General features: G+C 45.0%; 1 long non-coding RNA gene across 1 annotated transcript; it reads right to left on the bottom strand.

Annotated features, from left to right (window-relative positions):
• Positions 1-639: 639 nt before the first annotated feature.
• LOC118238258 lies at positions 640-7,790 on the bottom strand. The gene is made up of 3 exons (XR_004768053.1): positions 7,708-7,790; positions 5,454-5,551; positions 640-1,490 (listed from the first exon to the last, which is right to left on the bottom strand). It is a non-coding gene; the product is annotated as an uncharacterized LOC118238258 (long non-coding RNA).
• Between the last annotated feature and the right edge of the window lie 16,140 nt (positions 7,791-23,930).

Consider the following 23,930-nt stretch of genomic DNA (forward strand, 5'->3'; position numbering starts at 1 on the left):
TTGGAGACATTCAAGGTTGCAAAACAAAAGCTGGAAATCCCTGTGTTTGCACAAATCTTGGTCCATAAGGGTAGACCCAATGCCTCTGGAAAGAAAAGTAGTGATGAATGAGAACACCTGTCCCTTTTCAGGTGAGTTTTAGTAAGAAAAACAGTGACATTCTCCTTTTTCTTTAAAAAAAAAAAAAAAAAAGAAGAAGAAGTCATCTTACAGTCTCTGAGGACCTACATACATGAGTGCACACACATACACAGGGACATGCAAACACACACATATGTGTGCACATGCACATGCATGAACACCTACAAATGAACACACATATACACACACCCGTGTACACACACACACACTCGGAGGCACATTGGGGCTTGCTCTGACTCTGAAGAGCTGAGCCTGCCCGAGCTCCCACTGCATGGGAGACGGCTGAGCCAAGGGCACCAGCCCTCCAAGTCAAACGGGCTGGTGAGTTTTCCTAAACAAAGAATGCACACATGCAGGAGTACTTGATTGAAGACAAATTTCTATAAACATTCCCTTCTGAGCAAACGTCAAGGCTCAGGCTAGCTTTTTTTTTTTTCCTTCACCATAGAAGGGTGGGGGAGAGATGAATGGAGACAATTACACTCACTAGTTTGCTTTGTGAGGTCATAATGTTTCATTATGTGCCAGAAGTAATAACGTACACATTGAGACAGATAAATTGTCCAATGTGAGCACAGGGGAGTGTTCAACTCAATCTCCTGTTAGAAAAAGGCTCCAAATTCCTCTGCTCTTTTCTGTTTCCCTGGGCCAGGCTTTGCTTACAACGGCTGGGGGTGGCTGCCATTTCCTCCAACTCATCTTCATCTAAAGTGGAGATAGCCTGGGATTCATCGCTGGAAGCTATAGCAGCCTCCACGGTGATTTCTGCTGTGTCCAACACCAGAGGAAACAGAGGGAACAGGCCTGAGCTCCTACTCTTGAGGAAGCCAGGCTCCTCACAGCATTAGCTGCTCCTGAACTGGGGCCACGGTTGCTAGGCAGTGGATTCAGAACAGTTACTCAAGTCAGGAAGTCAAGTCCTGCTTTTAGCTCTGCACCCTGACATGTGAGAGAAGTCACTTGTCCCGGATCCTCTGCCCACAGAGTAATACATATAATTAGAGAATTACTTAACATCTTTCCTATAATGAGCATATACCCGGATATAGTTTAATGATTCAAATCTGAAAGGAATACATTCCATCCCCAGTTCTTCATAAGTAAAACCCAAATGTCCTTTCCTGTAGGTCAGTATTATTTCTTTGGTGTCCTCCAAATGCAATTCACAATTTGTTGAGAGAATGAGCAAACAACTCACAAACCAGAGTTGGTTCCTCATGCTTCATGGTCTGGCGTTGAAGCAACAGTGCTGCTCTCTGTCCTGGGTGTCCACCATCTTTCCCAGTTGGCAGCTATTTCCTTTTTTTCTGCTCATAGCTTCTGATCTGGCTTTGAGGAATAATTGCTCCCTGTTGGGCACAATTGTGGTGGTTCTTTTAAACAAAGCTAAGAAACATAACATCAGGCATGCAATCATAATAGTCTTGAGACTCGTCAGAGGTCAGAGGTCCATCCCAAGGCAATTGCCTACCAATGGGACCTGCACTGGCACTTGTCCTCGTAGCCTGTATTTCCTGCTTCCCTGTCATTTCTGTGGCTTTCAGCCTATCTTTATAAGACGTATCTTTTTTCTTGACTTACTGCCTGTTGCCTACAACTGAAGTGTTCTAACTAATAACATATGCCTTCAGAATAGACAGGTTATTATATGGGAATACCAAAATAAAAATTAGAAACTTTAAAACTAAAAGAAGTCTTCAGGCCGGGAGCACACAGGAAGCTGTGTGGGAGGACCACAAGTCTGAGGCAACCCTGGCCTCTACAGAGACCCTGCCTAGAAAGAAAACAACAAAAAGTGAGGCTCTCAAGATGGCTCAGCAGGTAAAGGCACTTGCTGCCAAGACCAACAACCTGAGTTGGGTTCCTGGAGCCCACATAGTAGAAGGAGAAAACCAACAAGTTGCCCTCTGACCTCCATACATGCTGTGGTGCAAACATACATTTATCCACAATAAATAAATAAAAGTGGTTATATTTGTTGTTGTTAAAAATGAAATAAATAGATGAACTCACCAAATCTAGTGCAACATATTAAAATTTTTCTAGACAATCAGACCCAAAGGCATGAAGTAACATGCTCAAAATCCTAACACTGGCTGATTTCTGTGCCTGGACCCCAGGTGAGCTGGCTCCCTGAATAGGAGCCCTTCTGCTTTTCTACTGTTTCAGGAGTTCAGCTTTGTCTTCCAAGGTTGCTGCCTATGGCTGTGTTTGGCTACAACAAAAGAATTGAAAAGCTGCCACAGGAGACTCAAATACAGTATTCCAAGCCTGCAATATTGAATGGCCTTTTACAGAAACAGTTTGCCATACTCCATAAGTGAGTGTGAGCATGCTCCAGCAAAACTTTATTCATAGGCAACAAAATTCACATAGGTTTCAAGTTTCTCAAAATATTATTCTTTTTAATAATTCCAAACATTTAAAGATGCAAACAATATTCTTAGTTAATTGATGGGGGATGTCCTTCTGTATATATGGTTCTCTTATTGCTTGATGAATAAAACACTGATTGGTCAATAGCCAGGCAGAAAGCATAGGCAGGGCTACCAGACCAGGAGAAGGCTGGGAAGAGGAAGACAGAGAAGGCAGAGAAGAGACACCATGCTGCCGAAGAAGTAACATGCCAGATTACGAGTAAGCCACAGCCTGGCAATACATAGATTAATAGAAATGGATTAATAATTAAAACAGAGTGAGCCAATAAGAAGCCCTAGCTATTGGCCAATAGTTTATAAATTAATATAAATCTTTGTGTGTTTATTTGGGGCAAAGCAGCCATGAGACCAGGTAGGACGGAAACATCCATCTACAGTTCACAGACTGTACAAAAATAGGTATGGAGGCTGAAGAGACGGCTCAGTGGTTAAGAGCACTTGTTCCTCTTGAAGAGAATCTGAGCACACATAGTGACTCACAACCATCTGTAATTCTAGTTCCAAGGACTCCAGCACCCACCCTTTGCTGGCCTTCAGAGACACTAGTCATGTACATGATATATACATATATATATATATATATATATATATATATATATGTCAAATGTTCACACACATAAATATAGATAGGTAGGTAGATAGATACATAAATGCCTTTTTGATCTACGGGCTATAGTCTACCCATCCCAGTTAAGTCACTTAAGAGTTGGATAGTCTGATATTTGCAATGATACAATGAGGTTACCTGACAGAGTCACTAAAGTTCTACAGCCTTTTTTTTTTTTTTTTTTTTTTAAGTGAAACAGGGGCCAATTATAGCCTGGCCTCAAACCACCAATCCACCTGCCTCAGACTCTGCTGGTCTAGAATTACAGGCAGGTACCACCACACTCAACTTTCACCCATACATTTTTTTATTACTTTGCTATATGGGAGGCATACAGCAATAAATAAGATGTGGTCCTTCCTCTCTGTGACTTTACAGTCTGATAAGGAACTCACAGGTCTTCCACGATTATATCTTTAATTGTTTATTTAATAATTAAAGGGGATTGAACTCATAGTCTCTCATATACTCAGAAAGTGCTCCCCCACCTGCTGCATCTCCAGCTCACTTTAACTTTGGGGAATAGCCGGCATTTATTGATCACTTGCTATGATGTGCAATCACCTTGCCCTTTAAATAAATTATAACTTAATCTTCATTAACAATGCCATGCAATGGTTCATTCTTGTGTTACAAGTGAAAGGAGTAAAGGCCAGAGAGAGCAAGCCCATGGCCCCAGGACACAGAGCTAGACTTTATACTAAGACCCCAAGATGAACCCTGGGGACCCAAGAATTATGTCAAGTAGACCTTCCCTGGTGTGGCTCCCGGCCACACTGTGATGTCAGCTGCCCACCATCTGTCTCCTTTCCCAGAAGAGAGGAATGAATAAAATCCACACCCAGGTCTTTGAGCACCACAGCCACCAAGTGTCCCCTGAACTCACACCTGAAACCTGGATTCTACATCTTGAGCTGCCAGAGGGTTTTTGTCATCAGTTAACTTTTGTTTGCTTCTTCACCCTGAGCTATCTGATTGGTAGAGGAAACACAAATATTCTTCTGTCTCTTTGGTAATCTCCAGGGACAAATACAGTAAACTCAAAGCTGGGAAAATAAACCAGCAAACAAAGGAAATAAAAAAGAGAGAGCAGACAGCTAAAGATACAGTTCAGAATCAAAACTCCATTACCTCCTATAAATAATGAGAAAGGCACAACAGTTAACAAAAACAGGCACAGAAAGGAGAAGACCAAAGCCAGATGTGGTAAGGCACACCTGTAATCCAAGCATTTACAGTAGACACACCTGTAATCTGAGCATTTAGAATAGACACACCTGTAATCTGAGTATTTAGTGCATTTAGAGTAGAGACAGAGATCAGAAATTCCAGGTCATCCTTGACTTTGTTGCAAATTCCAAGCCACCCTGGGATATATGAGACCTTGTCTAAATTAGAGGAGGAACTTTTACACATTGAAGAAGGGCAGAGGGTACAAGAGTAAGTAAGGGGGGGCAAATATAATGTTTCATTTCAAATAAGGACAGTAAATCACACAGAGGCATGTGCGCACATGTGCGCGCACACACACACACACACACGCACGCACGCACGCACGCACGCACGCACGCACACCCATGAGCGCAGAAGCTGGCCTGTGTTAGCAAATGCCGGGGACAGGCAGGGAACTATTGGAAGAGAAGAAGAGAAACAAGAGAAGACAATGTAGAAATGATTATACATATGAAAACAATATCAAAGCCTATCATTTTGTATGCTTATGTGTTATTTTTTAATTAATAAACTAAACAGGGTGGAGAATAGTGCAGTTAACAAGTAGTCATTTTGCACAGAGAAGCTAAAAGCAGATATTCTCAGTTATGAGAGAAACTGGGGAATGAGGCACCAGTGAGCCTTCTCAATGAGAAAGAAAAGGGGAGAAAAGCTACTTGATGTTTAAATGCAACCACTCAAGAAATGGCCCAAATTAGAAAATTAGTCACGTGAAAGGCACAGTAAAAAGGTCTAGCAATAAACATTGAATCCAATTAAATATAGAATGAGGACAAACCCTCTAGAGTAAACGAATGCAAATCAGGACGAAGATGCTAAAACTCAAATTAAAAATAACACAAGTATTGAAATTGTGAGGCAGGAAGAAACATTGTCACACCAAGGCATCTCACTGCCTGGCAGGCTTCACCCAAACCCCAACCACTCACCTGAATTTCCCATTGAGTTCTTTCTTTTTTTTGAGGCAAGGTCTCGAGTCATGTAGGCCCAGCAGGCCTGGCAGTACTATGTTCACCAGGGTGTCATGAACTCACCTTAATCCTCCTGCTTCTGCCTCCTGAGTGCCGGTTACAAGTGGACATCAGCATGTCCTGATTTCTATTAGTTTTCATCACCATTGTTGTTTTCTAAGCTGGAATGATATTTTAAGGACTTTTATTGTGGTAGGAGTGGGTATATGTATGTGTGAGGGTTGCCTTTACAGGACAGAGATATCTGATGTTTCAGGCAGTTATGAGCCTCCTGACATGATCCTAGGAACCAAAATTGGATCCTCTGCAAATGTAGTAGGTGTTCTTAGACACTGAGCCATCATCACTCTAGATCACTGGAGTAGTTTAAGAATTAATGTATCTTTGCATTGGGAAATTAGTTGCTAACGTTCATTCATTTTAGCTTCTCTCCTTCCTTCTGCTAATGCTCAGGTAAACCCAAGGCTTTTTAACTTTTTTGATTATTATTCTATGTGTATGTGGGATGTGTGTGTGCGTGCACATGTGTGTGTGCATGTGTGTGTATGTGAGTGGGTGTGTGTGTGCACATGAATGCCACAAAAGTCAGAGGACAAATCAGCTCTCTCCTGCCTTTACACAACTCTGGGATTGAACTCAGGTCCACAGACTTGTGCAGCAAGTACCTTTAACCACCGAGTTATCTTGCCAGCCCTCTCCTTAGAATGATTATTTTTTTAAGCATGTGTAAGGTGATCATGTCACTGTAAAGCGATTCTATGTATAGTACACACAGAATATGTACATGTCTAGAATATCTATGTCAGCTGTTACTCACTGGTTATTTGTGGATACTAACAACAAAAGCTCATGCCTATTGTGGTCTCACAATGAGTCAAGCACTGTCTTCAGGCACTTCTCATGAATCATTCGGGAGGAGTGCACACATCATCATGCCCTTTTACAGGTGAGGAAACTGGAGCATGGTGATGCCTCCTGCAGCTTACACACCGGCAAATGTTGGGCGATGAGTCAAAACCTGTGCATTTAGTCATTGCTATATACCATTCTCCATAGGATGGGTAGGTCACTGGTTCTTTTCCAGTATTTGAAATTTTCATTGATGAAGATATGTGACTTTTTTTAAGGTCAAGGCTGATGAGATGGCTCAGTGGGTGAAGGCAGTTGCCCTGAACCCCTGACCTCCAATGCTTACTATGCCACGTTCACACACAGATGCATTCGTACACACACACGTAAATAATTCAAAACCTCTGTTTAAAAGGTCCATTATTTAAAAAAAAAAAAAAGTGTCTACTCCTGCATGTTACCCAAGCTCACAGAGCAGAGCTAAATGATTTTTGTTCTTCTCCTCTCACTAATCTAAGCAGGTTCCTTAGAGGAGGTGAGAGGAGGTTCAGTAGAGCAACTCACTCACAACCAGCCAGGCTTTGGAGCAATAGACAGGCTGAAATTTTAACGCTCATCATTGCAAAAGGATGAGATTTTTTTTATGGGCTCTGTGTAAATTAGCAGGAAGAAATAAGACTCCTTAGTGCCCATAGGGAGAGAGGGCACACACAAGAGAAGAGGCCAAGAGGCGCCCGAGAACGCACTATCAAGAACCCCGGGTTAGAGTACCTCTGAACAACTTACCCAACTGACACGGCTTCATTTGAAATGACAACTTAACCAGCATGAGCCACTCCTCACCCAAGCACTGTATAATAAGGGCAGAAACAGAGAGCAGCTCCCGGGAGGGTGGAGGAACATCTATTTTGTGTCACCTGGGAATGGCACCCTCCTACAACCCCATCTCTTTGACAACGATTCTAAAGTCCCCCTGTCACTGTCACTCACCCACAAAATTAATGACTAAAGGAGAGAAGGACCACAAATGCCCAGCCCATGAAACACAGAGACAGAGAGGGACAGAGCAAGATAATAAATAAAACAAGAGCCTGAAGGGAAGAGCTGCTTTGTCAGAATATAAATATTTCCCTTCCCCTTTTATCTTTAATGTAGTGTGAGAAGCTTATTAAAGGGAAATGCCTCCTGTCCCTGGAGCCCTTGCTTGAGCTTGTGGGAAGCTGTGGCTGGCCTGGCCCCATGCTTCTAAACTCTTCCCCGCTGGAAGCAAGTGGAAAGTGCAGGGCAATAAAGAAGCTCTGGGGAAGAAAAGGGAAGCCATTGTGGCCATTAGGATCCTTATCTTGATGGGCCTGGTGTCAGGTTGTGTTAATCGCTAGAAGCCGCTGGGAGACTGAGGATGAGAAATGCCTATTTGCTCAAAGATCTGGCTTCAAATTCAGAGAGATACTCACATTGCTAGACTTACCCTCTGCACTGCTGGAGAACAACACCCAGGTTTAGACAAAGGAGAGTCTGTCCACTGGGGTGAGCAAGAGAGTCCTGTGGGTATCCTCAGAGGAGCCTCTGTGGCGACACACTCACATCTACAAGACAGCCGACAAAGGCGGGCCCCCCACCCTGCCCCCGCCTCCCCAAAAAAATCCTGTTCCTACACAACAGAACATGTTCCCCCTCCACACCTTTCCTAAAAACCATGAAATGGGCACAGATCTAGGCATACAACTAGGCATCCAGTATGTTGTTTTGTTTTTATTTTTGAGATAAAGTCTCAGGTAACCCATGCTGGCCTTGAAGTCACTATGTAACCAAGGAGGACACTGAGGTTTCTATCCTCTTGTCTCCACCTCTCAAGTACTGTGGGACTGTTTGTGCAGTACTGGGATTGCACCTAGCATCCTATGCATGTTAGATAAACAGCAACTGAACTATACCCACGGCTCAAAGCCCAGTAAGTTTGTAAGTTTGAATGGCTTTCCACGCGAGGCTGTGCTGATTTTGTTTAACACTGTCAATTACCTGTAAGGACAAGTACAGGGCCTGGCCCACATGGCTTTGAAGAATGGTACATTAGCACATGCATTTGAACAATGAAGAGATTTGTTTTTTCCTGCTCATTATTTCTGCTGCCTTTCGTTTGTTTTTCAAGACAAGGTTTCTCTGTGTAGCTTTGGAGCCTATCTTGGAACTTGCTCTGTAGACCAGGCTGGCCTGGAACTCAAAGAGATCCACCTGCCTCTGCCTCTGCCTCCCTAGTGCTGGGATTAAATGTGTGCACCACCTCCACCCAGCTTCTGCTTCCTTTCTAAGGGGCCTTCTGTTCTGGGTCAGGATTTAAATTCTCCCAGGCTTTGGGAGGCTATCATTATTACTAACACTTGGAAATATTAGGGCATGTGATTACAGAAGGACAGGAGGAAGGCCATTCATATACCAGGTGCCACAGATTAGCTGAACCCTAAGCATCAAAGAGAAGAGCTAAAATTTGCTGCCAGAAGGAGTCTATCATCTCATTTTTCTTAACAGCCCTCCCAAGAGAGCTGGCCCTGATTGCTTCTCTACCACTGTCCTCTCCACCCCACCCCAGACCACACACCCGTGCATTCTGATTCCTTCAATGTCTTTTTTTTTTTTTTTTCCCAAAGTCTGATGTCCTAGCTCATTAATGCTTGGGCCATATATGACCTCATCAAGGGTCTGGAGCTTAGGTACCACCCCAACATTCCTGATACAGAACCTCTTTATAGCCCATTCAGCCTTCCATCCTCCCCATTTTTTGTGTCTTTTTGGGTCTCATACTCATTTTTTGCATGGTGCCCTTACCCATGGAATTCCATTAGGTTGGACTCCGAAGAAGTGGACTGGAGTCATTGTTAATTCTACTGCACTCACTCCCTTTCTCAGGACCAATTATATCTTCCAGCAATGTCTGTGCTACAGACAGGCATGTGATGCAGGAATGGTGAAGAAAGCTTAGCTGGTTCCCAGGGAGTTCTTCGCCCATCCTTCTAAACATTGCCTGGGAGCTGTTTGAGCTACCTGATTTAACACTCCCTTCCTGCTCGAGCTCTCCAGCCTCCTCTGGGCCGCAGGTGCATTGGGAGCTTGGAACCATGAGAGGGTCTATTTCCAGGGTTCCCACAAACCATGTAGCGGAGGAGGCCTGGGGGCGGGGTATCACATGTGTATCTGAGAGGCGATTGTGTGGAAGAGGGATTAAATCTGTACTATGAAGATCAATGGAAGCCTTGGGGAGGCAGACTTCAGTTCAATGTAATGAAGGACTTTTTAACAATTAAAGCTCTCTTAAGCAAAGTGAGAGCCTTAAAGACAGCCCTCCCTTCATGGAGTTCAGGCAAAGGTGAGGTCTCACTAGGCAGCATGGCTCATTGGCCAGCAGCATATACACTTGACACTTGGCAAAGTGATGGAGTGAGTGGTACTACTTCTGGAAACAGACTGCCCGTGTTCAGATTCCAGCCCCAATTGTCACTAGCTTTGCAATCTTGGGTATATTTTTCAGCCTTTCTAAAATGCCATTTCTGTGTATGTAATATATATGTGTGTGTATATACATATATATAAAGTTTAAAATATATTATGAGGAATGGGACATAGTTTATTGAGAGACAAATTAATTATTTTTAATTAATGTGCAAGGGGCCCTGTGTTTAATCCCCAGGAACACAAAATACAAATTTGTGTCATTTTTTTCCCCAAGGTAAGAGAGGGCTCAGCAGTTAAGAGCTCTCTTCTAAAAGACCCAGATTCTGTTTATACACTCACATGGCTGTTCACGCCCTTCTCTAACTCTGGGTACAGGAGACCATATACCCTCTTCTTGCTTCCTTGGGGATCCAGGCACACAAGTAGTGCACAGACATATATGCAGCCAAAATGAACATACACACAAAATTAAGTTAAGACATATTAGGAGGCTAGAGACATAGCTCAGCTGTTGGGAGAACTTACAGAAAACCCAGATTTGATTCCCAGAACCCACACAGTGGCTCATAGCCATCCATGATTCCAGTTTCAAGGGATCCAAACCCCTTTCTGGCTTCCACAAGCACCAGGCACACATATGGTATACATACATGTATGTAGGCAAAGTGCTCATGCATAAAATAAAATGTTTTGAAAACATATTAGGGCTGGGTGTGGGTGCACGTACCTTTAATCCCAGAAGTTAGGAAGCAGAGGCAGGCAGATCCCTGTAGGTTCAAAGCCAGCTTTGTCTACAAGGCAAGTTCCAGGCTAGCAAGGCCTACAAAGTGAGACCCTGTCTCAATGTGTGTGTGCCCGTGCGTGTGCAAGTGCTCGAACTTACAATCTCTCACATGTGTATACTGGAATCAGCAAGATGGTTCAGTGGGTAAAGAGGCTAGCTGCTAAGCCTAACAACTTGAATTGGATCTCCACCCATGACCCACATGGTAGTCCTCTGACCTCCACACAAGTACCATGATATTTACACAGGTGTGCATATAAATAAATAATGAATGGATGAATAAATACATAATAATAAAAATTAAACCATATTAAGCTTTCTGGGCAATTGTGAGGATTTGGGTTTTTTGGTTTGTTTGGTTTGGGTTTTTTGTTTGTTTGTTTGTTTGTTTGTTTTATGCTTATCAAAAAAAACCTAAAGGGTGGAGACTGGGTTCAGCAGTTGGGAGCACTTGCTGCTTTTGCAAAGGGCCAGAGTTTGGTTCCCAGCATCCATGTAGAGGCTCGAAACCATCTGTAACTATAAGTCTATGGTACCCTCTTCTGCCTCCCATGTATTCCTGCATGCATGTGGTGCACACACATATATTCAGGCACACATAAAACATTTATTTTTAAATTGTGTTTTTAAAATAATAGGATTTTTTTGTTTTTAGTTTTGGAGAGGTTTTTGGTTTGGGTTTTTTGGTGGAGAGGGAACTGTTTTTTTCAAGACAGGGTTTTCTCTGTGTAACAGTCCTGGCTGTCCTGGAACTCACTTTGTAGATCAGGAGGGCCTCGAATTCACAGAGATTCCCCTGCCTCTGCCTCCTGAGTGCTGGGATTAAAGGCGCATGTCACCACCACCCAGGGTAGGGTGGAGTTTTAATCTTCAGCTACTCAAAGCCCTATAGAAGTCAAAAAAGAATAGGTGCCATTTTTTACTTGCTAAAACATAAAATGGCATTTTTGTAACTTATTGGTTTGTTTTTGTTTTCTTTGCTAGGAGTAAAACCCAAGGCCTTGAATACACTAGGCAAAAGTTCCTTGCCCAGCTATAATTAACTGGTGGTTGTGTTTTAAGGATGGTCAGTCAGAATTTACACACAGGGATCAACACAAGGACCTCGGATCAGAACATTGCAGTGGGGGCAGGTTAGGCTTGACCCCTATAATAAATCTTTATTTTTATTCTGCACACATATATGAATACAAACTTCAGTGTTGAAATGTTCAAAAACATCGAGAAAACGTACTTTAACACATTTAACTGCACAGTGGGTAGGGGAGTAGGAAACAGCAGGTTATTAAGCCAACAGATATTTATGAAGCATCTCCTGGTGCCAAGACCCCTGGATACAAGATGGTTTTGATGCAGGTGCTGTTGCCAGGGCTCACCAGGCAGTCAGTAACGGCTTCTGGCCTTTCCTTTGCAAATATGTTACCTCAGGTGAGAGATACCAAGAACAGCCACTTTCACCTGCTTTCCCCCAGGACTCCCAGATGCCACCCCTCATCCCTGTCCCTACAAGCCCCTGAGCTCAGGCTGTATCAATCTAGACTGTTGTGTTGGTCACTCTAAATGAAACGGGTCAGACAATATAAAGAGGCAAGTTGAACACTGTGAGAATATGCTACTGTGACTTCATTTGTTTCCATTTCCCATTAGATCAGCCTCTGAGGGGAGAGTGCTCTGGCCTCCGAGTGAAACCAGAATTTTGGTTTTTCCTATTATTTTTATGTAACACAGTTCTTGGTTCCAAGAGACCTACACCTAAAATGGACATGGGTGGAATAAACATGGAAGGCCCAAAATATCTTTTCTGTGGGGTATAAACATCCAGATTTGAAAAAGAAGTCTTCCTCTTCAAGAGCTCTTGCAAGCCGTGGCAACTCATAAACCTCCATCTCTGTGGCCTATTGGTTCATCATCAGAAATATTCGAATAGAGGGAAGCCCAGCTTTGCTCTGCCCAGCCATTCCTCTCAGCTGCACACAGCATGCTGGTAGCCTTCTGGGGAACCAAAGCCTCCATCACCTGTCTTCCTAAATTGCCTCTTTAAAACTTTACCAGTAGCAAGTAATGGCCTTTCATTGCTAGTTTACAGCCTGTCAGGTTCATAGTATCATCTTGCTGGGTCGTCACAATCCCAGGAGACAGGAGCTAGTGCCACTTTGCAGATGGGAAGACGAAGTAACTTGTCCAGGACACATAGCAGACAAGCTACTAAATATGGGCTTTCCACCAAACCTCACCAGGGGAGGTAGCCTATATGCTTCATTAATGATCCAGTCTCCCACAAACATCCCAGACCTGAGAGGTCCTCTAGGACAGCTGGCTGGGAGGCGCTAGACAGAAACGCAGCCTCAAGGAGCTTCTCTTGAGAACACCTGAGTTGACTGGTTCTCTTCACTCTGTAGGGGGCTTTCTCTGGGCCAGACACACATAGGCAGTTCTTGCTCTTCAAGGCGAGCTAAATTTCACCCCCTTTCCTTCCTTTCACACCTTCCCACCCCCTTCTTATTCAAGGAAAGAACGGATTCAAAGTTTGTTCCTTATTGTCAGTCGGACCACAGACCTCTCTATAACTTGGTCTGTAACGGGTCAAACCAAAAGTAGCCACTTGCAAGGGCTATTGTGGATGAAGGCTCAGGGAGTGAGGGGTGAGGGCTTAGCAGGATGTCTCTGGCATGGTGAGCACTAAATAAATGTTAGCAGTTCATAAAAATAGTAAGGATCCGGCTAGCCCCAGACGCTGGACTCAGTCAGCTGGCTCACTCCCAACTGCTCAGCTGGGATTTAAGTTAGGACATCACCATCCCAGGGTGCCAAAACAAAGCAAGCAGGACCAATATGGTCTTTAGAACTAGGGCTTTAAAACGGGGGCCATCCCTTGGGGCCGGGACGAACTTTGTAAATGGAGGGCGGCTGGGGAAGAGGAGGAGTGAAGTTTCACAGGGAGACCAAAGTGCCTTTTGCCGAAGTGAGAAGTCTGTCGCAGTTTTTTGTTTACCTCCCCTCTAGATGTTTCCTCTGCCCCCTGGGCCGTCTTGCCTTCCCCCCTTTCAGCAGAAGCTCTTTACAGGTCTGCTGGAGGCCACAGGAGCAGGCGGCAGCCCCTTCCCCAGCACAGACACCAGCAGAGACAACCCCTCCTTCCTCTGGGGCTGAGGTCACGCTGGACTTCAGCTAAAGTTCCTCCCAACCCCCTTCTCGGGCCCTTTCTGATGAGGTACAGCTGCGAGGGGCCAGGGGCCACCTCCGGTGACTGGCAGGCGGCAAGCAGAACAGCCACCCTCACCAGCTTCCTTGCAGATCTCCCACACAGAAGCCACCCCGATAAAAACAGGGGCCGAGGAACCGAAATGAGTGGGTTTAATTTCAGTCCCTTCTATCAGCCAACGTTTCACACCTCCAGCTTCAGCGTTCTTACCTGTAAAGGTTGACCTTTCTGATCCCTTCTGAAAAACAACCCGAGTCATTCCTCAATGCAGCCTCTCGTTTTTTTTTTTTTTTATTTCTCTTATTTTTTTCTCAACATTTTTGCCCTTGTTTATTTTGTGGGTACGTGTATGGCACGCGTGGCCGTGCGTGCCACAGCGCATGTGTGGAAGTCACAGGACAGTTGCAGAGAATCAGTTTTCTCTGTCTACCAAGTGGGTTCCAGGGATGAAATCCAGGTTACCAGATCCGGTGTCAAACGCTTTTTACCTGCTGAACCATCTGACTGGCTCGTCAATAACATATTTTCAAATAAGCGAAGGTCATGAGCTTTTCTCACAGGCTTTTCAATTTGAACTGGGCCACAGTAATTCATTGACTCAATCATTTATTGGGTACCCCCTGTGAGCTTGGCACGGCATCCCACTTCAGTCAACATCACCAGGATTTAAATAAACTTTTGTGGCCACCAATAAACAGAATAACTGGTGGGTGAGGCAGGGAATTCAATGCAAGGACAGATTCCTCAACATATTAATACGAGTGAACTAAGAAATAAAGGGCTTCTCTGTTCCCACCCAGGGGCTTTAGCAGTCAACATCCAAATAAAAGCCGCTTTAACCAGCTTGCACTTTCAAAGCCAAAGCTAACACCACACAACAGAGCGCTTCCTGCGCAATTCGCAAGGTAAGACCAAGTCAAGGAGGGACCAAGATTTCCACACATAAAGGAAATCTCAAAGCTCTCTCCAGTCTCACCCTACCCTCTCAGCCACTTTTCAACCTGCCATCTCCCCTAGGGGACAGCACCGGGTCACGCCCCTACTCCTGCTCAGGTGAAGCCATTCTCAAATTAAATCACAATGAGGGGCAGCCAAGCTGTAATGATCGGTGTTTATTTAGTAAATGGGTTGATTGCCCTCATTTGTGGAGATTAAGGGTTAATTTCCCAACTGCAAAGAGAACCGATTTCTCCAAGGGCAACCCCAGATAATTAAGAGGAAAGAAACCAAAATTCAAATGGCTCTCCCCTTGCTCCAGCACCACCTCACTCCTTCCCACCCTATTTTGGCTTTTTTTTGGGGGGGGGGGTGCTCCTCTGCCAGGTACTCAAAGCCACGGGTTCTCTGAGTTTTCTGAGCAAGGATTTGGTAAACAAAGGCTTAGGAATTCTTAGTCCCCTTCAAACTGACATCTGGAGAATTTGAGATCAACAGTTTCTCTCTCTTCCACTCCCCTGGCTTTGAAAAGCAAATGTTTCAAGGTTTGCATTCTCTCTGCCTTTCATGGAGTTTTTAATCAAGTGGAGTCAAACCACTTTGTCTACACCTTAATTGAAGAGCCTGGCTCTAGAGTTTAAAGTGCTATTTATAAGAATAGGGAGGAGGCGGGGGAAGGAGGGGAAGGAGACTAAGTGGAAAGGGAAGAAAGGCCATGGGCACGCAGCCCTTAAGGGAACACTCTGTGTCTAGCATGGCCTTCCTGAGACAAATCACTCGGGTGGGTGTCAGTCAGCAGGTGCAGGGAGGAGTCCCACTCACGTCTTCGCTGTATAGACACAAGAACCCCAGCTGGTAGGGGTTCTATACCCTTGCTTAGTCCAGAAACCCCCAGATAGAGCCATACCACAAAACACAGCTTGCTTGCTCTGTGAACAAGCTCTGGGGTGACCAGACCGGGCTTTAGTCAGGCATGTGGAGTTAATCAGGAGGACCCCAGAAGTCTTCTTGGCCACTGAGTATTTATTTCTCCAGTTGAATCCTTGGCAAAGGGAAGAAACGCACTGTCTTCCGATTGATACACACTGGAGGAGGCAGTTCACTGACTTGATAGAGTTTTCAGGAAAAGGAAACTAACGCTGCTTTCTGTTTTCTCATCAACTATTTAAAATCCTGGCTTCATATTAGACCCTCTTGGGGAGCTTTTAACAGATGTTAAAATGAGGGAAGCGGGTTTTTAAAAATTCAGTGCCTTTACTGCCACCCCTTTGAGAACCAACTTTCTTTCTTCCAACTCGAAGCCCATTCCCTCAGGCCACTTAATTTAGTTTGTGTCTCCCAAGTCTATGTTGGATTTAGGAGAAACAGCAGTGCTTTCGGCCGGGGTTCTCAGGCTCCTGAAGTTTTTTGTCCCTGTTTCCTGTATACCTGCCTTTTGTAAATCCTACCACTTCCCCCACCCCTCACCAGTCCCTACACTGTGAACTTCATAGGATTGATAAACTGCACAATTTGATTCAACAAAGCCAATGTCCACCTCGTGGATGCCAGAACAGAAAAGTACAATGTAATCCCTACTGGTTCACCAAGCAGGAAGGGAACGGGAGCACTAAAGTGGATGCATTACAAGTGTGATGCTACAGGCCAGGCACACTGAGATCAAATGGGACTAGAGTTGGCTATGAGGCTCAGGAAGACCTCAAATACCGAAAGGGAGTTCATCAGTACACCATGGGGTCAAAGACCCTGACTCCTGTCTCTCACTCCTTTCCCAAGTTCTAGACATCAGCAGAAGGGAAGGCAGTCATATCTAATGTGTTTATATTGCATACAACAAACTATTTCTGACACCCACAGCCAGATTCAGTGGCTACCACAAGGAGGCAAGGAAGGAAACCTAGTAGATCATACGAACAAAGACGTGGGGCTCTCTCATTTTGGAAGAGAGATTGAAGGACAATAGCAGCCCCCACATCATGTTGGGGATGGTAGAATGCTTTAACAAATCTATTTCTCCTAACAACCCAGGAGAAAGAGGTTCTCCTGAGCTTTTACAGATAATTCACAGTCAATACATTGACTGCAGTCCTATTATATATTTTCCTGATTTGTTCTGTTTTGTTGTTTTGCTTGTTTCTTGCTTGTTTGTTTTGATACAGGGTCTCATGTATCCCAGGCTAGCCTTGAGTTTGCTGTGCTCCTGGGCACGACCTTGAGGTTCTGATCCTCCTGCCTCTGTCTCCTGAGTACTGAGATTACAGGTACAAGCTACCATGCCAGGTCTTAGGCAGTGCTAGGGAATCTACCTAGGGATTTTGTGCATGCTAGGCAAGCCCTTACCAACCAGCCACATCCCAGTCCTATTCTCAAGATCTTCATCTAGCAACACAAAGGTGTCTGCAAGACCAAAATTGGCTACTCAGCTGGGAGTGAATGCTTTGCCTAGGCTCCTGGTGATGATGTGGTTTCAGTGGATGCTTCTCCCAATGATGATATGGTGGGAGTAGATGCTTGCCCTAGGCTCCTGGTGATGGTGTGGTGGGAATGGATGTTTCTCCTGGGTTCCTGGTGATGGTGTGGTCAGCTTTCTGAGGCTGTGGGCCCACCCCCAACAGGAAAGTCAGAAGAAAGGCGGGTGTTCTGTATTCTCCTGGTCCTGGCATAGGGTTGGTATGGTACCTGGGGAGGGGGGCAAAAGAAGGTGTTTGATCCCCAGATTCTCTGTAGCTAGAGTTAGCACCGCTGTAAGCTGGGACTTGAACCCAGGAACTGGAGCTCTTAACCACTGAGCTATCTCTTCAGCCCCTGGTCTTCAATTCTTAAAACAGGTGTTTCTTGTTCCTTCCTAATCTCCCTCTCACTCCCTTCTCCCTTCCCTGTTTTCCTCCTTGGCCTTCCTGTCTTTCCTTCTATTGCTCCTGCTGCTACCATTTTATTGCTCTCCACCTGCCCAGTTGCCTGACAGCCCTTGCCTCCTCTAACTTTCTACTGCTGCTTGACTCTTGCCTTTCCTGTTCACTGTATATTTACACTCAGTCTCCCCAAAAGAAGGATCTAATTAAGTGGCTACTCTGTATCTAGCAGACACACCTGTTGGAGAGTGGTCTCATGACAGACCACTCTGGCTGGGTCACATCATCTATTCATGGCTCAATCTATGAGGTCAGGGTTCATTGGTCCAAGGATGGCAGTGTCAGTCTGAGGAAGTGAACTGTGGGAGTAGCAGCTGTTACATTTCAGAATAGCAGCAGAGAACTTGAGCCTCATGAATAAGATCCCAGAAACCAGCATCACATCATACAATCAGTCACTTGTCCAAGCCTCCCCTTCTCTCTCTCCATCTCTCTCCCCCTTCCTGTCTCTCTGTCTCTCCCATCTCTGTCTCTCCCCCCTCTCAGTCTCTCTGTCTCTCTCCCCCACCTCTCTCTCTCTCACACACACACACACACTACTCCCTTAGAGTTCTCATGTTTCCAGTCTTCATTTCAACATGTAATCAGGCAGAGGGAGGACTCTGTTTGAGACTGAGGACATTCTGCAAGGTATCAGTGACACATACACTGGTTTGGAATAGAAGTCCAGGTCAGAGGTTCCCAAGCCTGACTAACTCAAAAGAATCACCTAGTGAGCTTTTAAAAAAATTAAATCTCTAAGTCCCATGCCAGAGACTCTGATCCAACATGTCTGAGGTGGGCTCAGACTTCTGAATCTCCTCTCCCTTCCTTTCTCCACTCCTTTCTCTCCCCTCCCCCACCCCTCCTCCTCTCTTCTCTCCCATTCTCTCCTCCCATCCCTTTTTCCTTCAGATTATTCTGGTGACCAGCTAGTTATGAGTGCCACTGATCTAACTCCCATCTTCACTCTTCTAGAAGACTCTTTGGGGCTTTCACCACTGCTACTATGAGTATGTTCCCTGTTCTGTTCATCTCTGCTAGTAGAGCCTGCATTCTCTTAGAGGGATAGCCTAAAATATTACTAAGTTTCCCACATGTTTTAGTGGCCAAGAGTGAGGTTATATGCCTACTAGGGCAGTTTCAACAGTGGGAGCTAGTTGTTCTTTGGACAGTTAGCATAAGTTGATGTGCTTTCCCAAATGGGCTGAAACAATGTGAGTGCAGCACTCAAGGGGCCATCACTAACTTAGGCCTGATAACCCAAGTGCTAACACCCTAAGGCTTCTCTAAATTAACAGCAGAGATTAGCCATTTACACCATGGAGTGCAGAAAAACATACTGCACAGATTTAAGCTTTAGTCTAGACCTGACTGCTGTAAAAAAGGAATCTCCTGGAATCTCCAGGGTTGTTATGAAATTAGACATTGTATTTATAACATTTGGTATTGTATAAACAGAGGTCATTATATTTTAAATGTGACTATTTGGATTCTCAAAACAATAGGAAGGGAAGGTCTAGAAGCCCATTGTGTCCTAGAATAGCTCTTAGGGCTGGCTACCTGTATGCATATTTTTTTTCCAAATCCAAGCTCACTGACAACACATTGGCTTGACACCAGGGTATTTATACCTTGGAAATTGGGAAAAATACAGACTAAGGCTTTTCTCCTACACAGTCATTATAAACATCCACCAGCATACTGCTGTAAATATATATATATATATATATATATATATATATATATATATGTATATCAACTTCAGCAAAGAGCCAGAGCCACAAATATGCTGTTACATAGGCCTTTTATTTCATCTAATGCAACACATAACCAAACTAGAGTACTGTTCTGATGATTTTCTTGTGCATAGGTCCCAAGAATTTTACACCAACCCCCTCTGCACCCTGGAGAGTGCTAGGGAGGATAGGTGACTTGCCTGGAGCAGGACAGGAAATCAGTAGGAGGGGGGGGGAACAGAACCAAGTCAGTCCACACTGGCCACCTCCACACTCTTCCCACACCTTAGCACCACACTGAGTGGCAGAGATGCAGGTAGCAATGACCCATAGTGCTGTCACCTTGTAACCCAGATGGCCCAAGTCTCCCTTAGACTTTGTCCACAATGCTCTGTCCTCTGAATGCAGATGTGATCCCCTGGGGTCATCTCAATCTCTGCCCCCAGAATGGCTGATGGTCTTTCATGAGTCAACTTTCTCAACATTCCTTTTCCCTTTGCCCAAAGATGTGGTTTAGAAAAAGTCCTCCAGAGTAGGGTTCTGTCCTGAGTGTAACAGACACAAGTGGCACTGTAGCCAGTCAACATTGTTCTTAGTCTGAGACTTGAGGGTCAGCAGCCCAGGAGCTGTTGTTCCTCATCTTGACTAGCACAGGAAGGACCACCAGCACCCCTCCACTCCAATGAGTCACCTACACCTTACTGTAATCCCCAATTTAGGGACTTTTCTCTAATGCATACAATATGGCAAAAACCACAGGTTGTCACTTCAGGATTAGGCTACAGAAAGACAGTGGCTTCCCTCTTGAGTGTCATAGTCTTGGGTGTCCGTCCTCTCACTCCCCTCTCCTCTCTTCTCTTTGCTCTGAAGGAAGTTTTATGCTTTGAGGGTCCTTAGGAGAGGTATGAATTATGAGACATTGATGGCTTTGGCCACCACCTGAGGCCTGGCCAGATGCCATTTGAGTTTAAAAGTGGGTCCTTCAATGAAGTCATGACTAACACTCTGCTTGCAATGAGGAGATAGACTGTAAGCCGCATCAAGCTAAGTGCACCCAGACTCCTGACACTTAGAAACAGTGAGATACCAAGTATTTGTTATTTCTAAACTGCTAAATTGGGGGACTACTTGTTATACAACAATAAATAACACATAAAACTCTTGACCAAGGAAGAAAATGTTGATTCAACAGATTTGGTAGCTGAGTCTGCTGTATAATCATCTTTGCCCACACACCAAACGTGAGCACCATTACAGTGGGGCCTTCCTCTTCTTCAGTTTGGAATCTCTCACTTCCATAGCATTTGAAAGTACTTTAAAGATAAAAAACATTCCCTTTTAGGTGGAGAACAAGCCAACATGCTAAACTAAGACGAATACAAGTTGATGACAAGCTGGCAGTTGAATATCCCAAATATTCAGTGTTATAATGTCAAAACTGTCTGGCAAAAGACAGGTCAAAAAGAGAAGTGAGTGTTCCAAGATGCCCTTTCTGGTCTTTCATGAACAGTTCTTGCAGCCAGAGCTTCATTACAACCACAGGACTGTGGCACCACGTGGTCATTTTCAAATCTTCCCTGACATCAGAATGCGATTCAGCTAGATAAACCTGGGACTTAGCCAAAATAAGTAGCACTTGAAAAGATGGAGCTAATGACTACCACCACTTTCTTTGGGGCCATATATGACTGTGATGTGAAGAAATAAAGGCCTTTGTTATTTTAAAGGGCAGGGACAATTGGAAGTTTTGCAGCAGACAGTTACAAAATTTTCCACCCCTGGCTTTCCAAAGAAGATACCAGTAAGAGGCTTTGGGAGCTGGGTGTGGGAGGTATTACTTGGAAAGAAAATTAATCCTGGGGAGAATGTAAACCAACACTGCACATTTGCCAGAGAGCCAAATAGACTCGGCTCTTTCCATTGTGAACTTACCTTTTCTCGTCTATTCCTTTATGACATGGCTCCTTAACCCCATAGCACTTTTGCTTTTGTTTGTGTTTCATCACAGCATTTGACATCAGGTAAGCACAGAAAGTGACAGCATCGCTTCTCACAAGTAGTCTAAAAGTAGTCTTTTTCTTTCTTTTTATTTGGGGGAGGGTGTTATTTGAATTAGGACCTCACTGTGTAGTTCTCTGTTTGTCCTGGAATTCACACTGTAGACCAGACTGGCCTTGAACTCACAGAGATCTAACTGCCTCTGTCTTCCCAAATTCTGGGATTAAAGGCATTCTGTCAATTCTCATTTCCTTGAAGTAATTTTGGATTGAGATATTTTGTTTGTTTGGTTTGGTTTTTCTAATGTGAAGGATTGAATCTAGGGCCTCTCACACACTAGGCAATTGCTCAATACTGAACTACTGCCCCAAGCCCAGACTGAGTATTGCTATTGTTGTTTTAAATCATCTTTAAAAACAGTCTCCCCACCCCAACTCCTAAACTCTACCTTTGCTTCTCTACTGCTTTTGCACTTATCTGCCTGGGGCACAGCAAAAGGACTCACTCACAGCTGTGACAGTCCTATCTAGGATGGGTTCCCTGCACCTCATGCATAGATCACTTTTAAAAAATATTGCATTTCCTTCTTCTATACTGGCTCATCCACCCCCTCTTCCTAAATCATTATTCCCATTGCCTAACATCAGAAGCTGTCTGGAACCATAAGGACGAACAGCTCATCAGCTAACTGGGTTTGGTTGCATTTGAGGCAGCATTCTGTCCTGTCAGTTTTCATTTTATTTGACGTCAGTGCTTGGTATTCCTCCCTCGATAAGCAGAGATGAGTTAGGTCAGTGGCCTGATGAATAAACATGAAACTTTGATTCAAAATGGGAGGACACCCTGAACCCCATGGGGAGAAAAAAAGAATCCAAGCCCTGCCACCCACACTTTCAATGACAAAGCAAAATAGCTCCCAAGCTTTAAACATCTCCCAACAAATATCAACACAGCACAGTGGTAGGTAATAGGAATGATGATTTAGAATGCAGAAGATGAAGTCTTGAAGAAAGTACATTTTATAAAAGGAAATGTTGTCTATTCATCTTTATTGCTTTGAGGTAGATACTCTAAAGGGAAAAAAAAATCTGGTATGTAGGGTAAACTGATGCTAAGAAGGAAAGTGGTGATTTCTATTGCAGGCCAGATGGGGGGTGTCAATTGTCTGACACTCTGCCTTGTTCGGGGGACTCTGCTCTTTAGACCCACTAACGAGAGCACAAAAGAACTCCAGTGGAAGGAAAGATCTCAGCAAACCTCTGAGATAAAGTAAATAAAAGAAAATTACAAGAAGCCCAAGTCTGCTAGAAAAGGGAATCCAATTATCTTAGGTTTCAGAATCAGCTTTTTCCTAGATGGGGAAACTGTATCCTGGAGGCAATGACTCCTGCCAACATTCAACATTCAAACTGATCAAAAATCTCTCATATACCGGCAACCAACTGAGACAGGTAGAAAGTAGGACTCAGCCAGGAATGACGTTTTTTTGAAAGTAAGACTTCAGGGACGACAGAGAGATTCAACTTGTCACTTCCCTGCCCGGGAATTCATAATATTCATGATATTCCTTGCTGGCCCCTCTGAGAGAGCAGAGGTCCCTTAGTAACTTCCGACCGGTCCGGGACAGGCAGACAAGGCGCACGAGCGCCCAGTGCCTGGAGCAGGGTTAAGATTTGACCGAGGACAAAAGAACGCTTGCCAATCAGAAAAACGCTATCCCAGAAGGAAAATAACCCCTCTTTGTGTCTCAAAAGCCCTTTAATTAGCAAATGCCCTGGTTTCTAACGCGCTTTAAAACTTTTCTATGTAGATTCCAAATGCAAAGATCAAATGGTTGCTTCTGCAACGAAAACGGGACCCCCGAAGGCCACACAGGGCAACCGAAGGCGCTCAGTAAATCGTACGGAGAGTCCCGGGTACTCGGTCTCAGGTTGCTTTCATAAGCATTCCCCCAGCACTGCCTTAGCGTCCTCCAACCCCACCCCCAACCTCTCGGGCTCCCTACGCTCCCCACAGTGCGCGCGGGCGGGGTGGCTGGCTCTTGAGTCCCGCGCACCCCCAGCTCTGGGCCCTCTCCTCCGAGGGTCTGCACTTCCTCCCGCCACAAGTCCCCACCTCGGCCGACTCGGGTTTCTCCTTCCAGGAGGCCCCCTTCTTTGTAACTGGGGGGAGGGAGAGGGGATTGTGGTTTCATGTGGTCGTTTGGGTATGGGGAGAAAAGAGCGATCTTCAGTCGCAGCCCCTTCCCGACCCACACTGATGCTAACCAAAAGCCTCCCGCCCAAGCCAGCCAGGCTAACGTGACTCTGGGTCACGTCTCTCCGCCCAAGCGCTGCGCTATTCTCAGCGTCTCGCCGAAGCCTTTGGCGAATGCGCCCTTCTGCTCAGGAATGTGTGTTTTAGGGTATCCGGAAGAGGAACCAATCTTTCAAACAAATTCCCTTTCTGGTGCGTTCTTCTCCCCTGAGCAAATTCTGGGTAAAAGTTTCTCCTAACTTTTCTCTCCCAGTCCCCCGCCCCTCCCCTCAGGAATCCGCCCAGAGCGCTTCAGGCACCGCCTTCCTCGTTCCCTCGGCCGCCCCTTCCGACTTCCACCCAATCGGAAGGCGTCTACAGAGAAAACAAAGCGCGCTATTGGGCCTCCGGAGGGCTCGGGGCCCGCCCCCGGAGTGGTTTGTGAATGGGGGGAGGGGA

This window comes from Cricetulus griseus, chromosome 2 (genome assembly GCF_003668045.3).
Source record: "Cricetulus griseus strain 17A/GY chromosome 2, alternate assembly CriGri-PICRH-1.0, whole genome shotgun sequence".
In the NCBI taxonomy this organism is placed as follows: domain Eukaryota; kingdom Metazoa; phylum Chordata; class Mammalia; order Rodentia; family Cricetidae; genus Cricetulus; species Cricetulus griseus.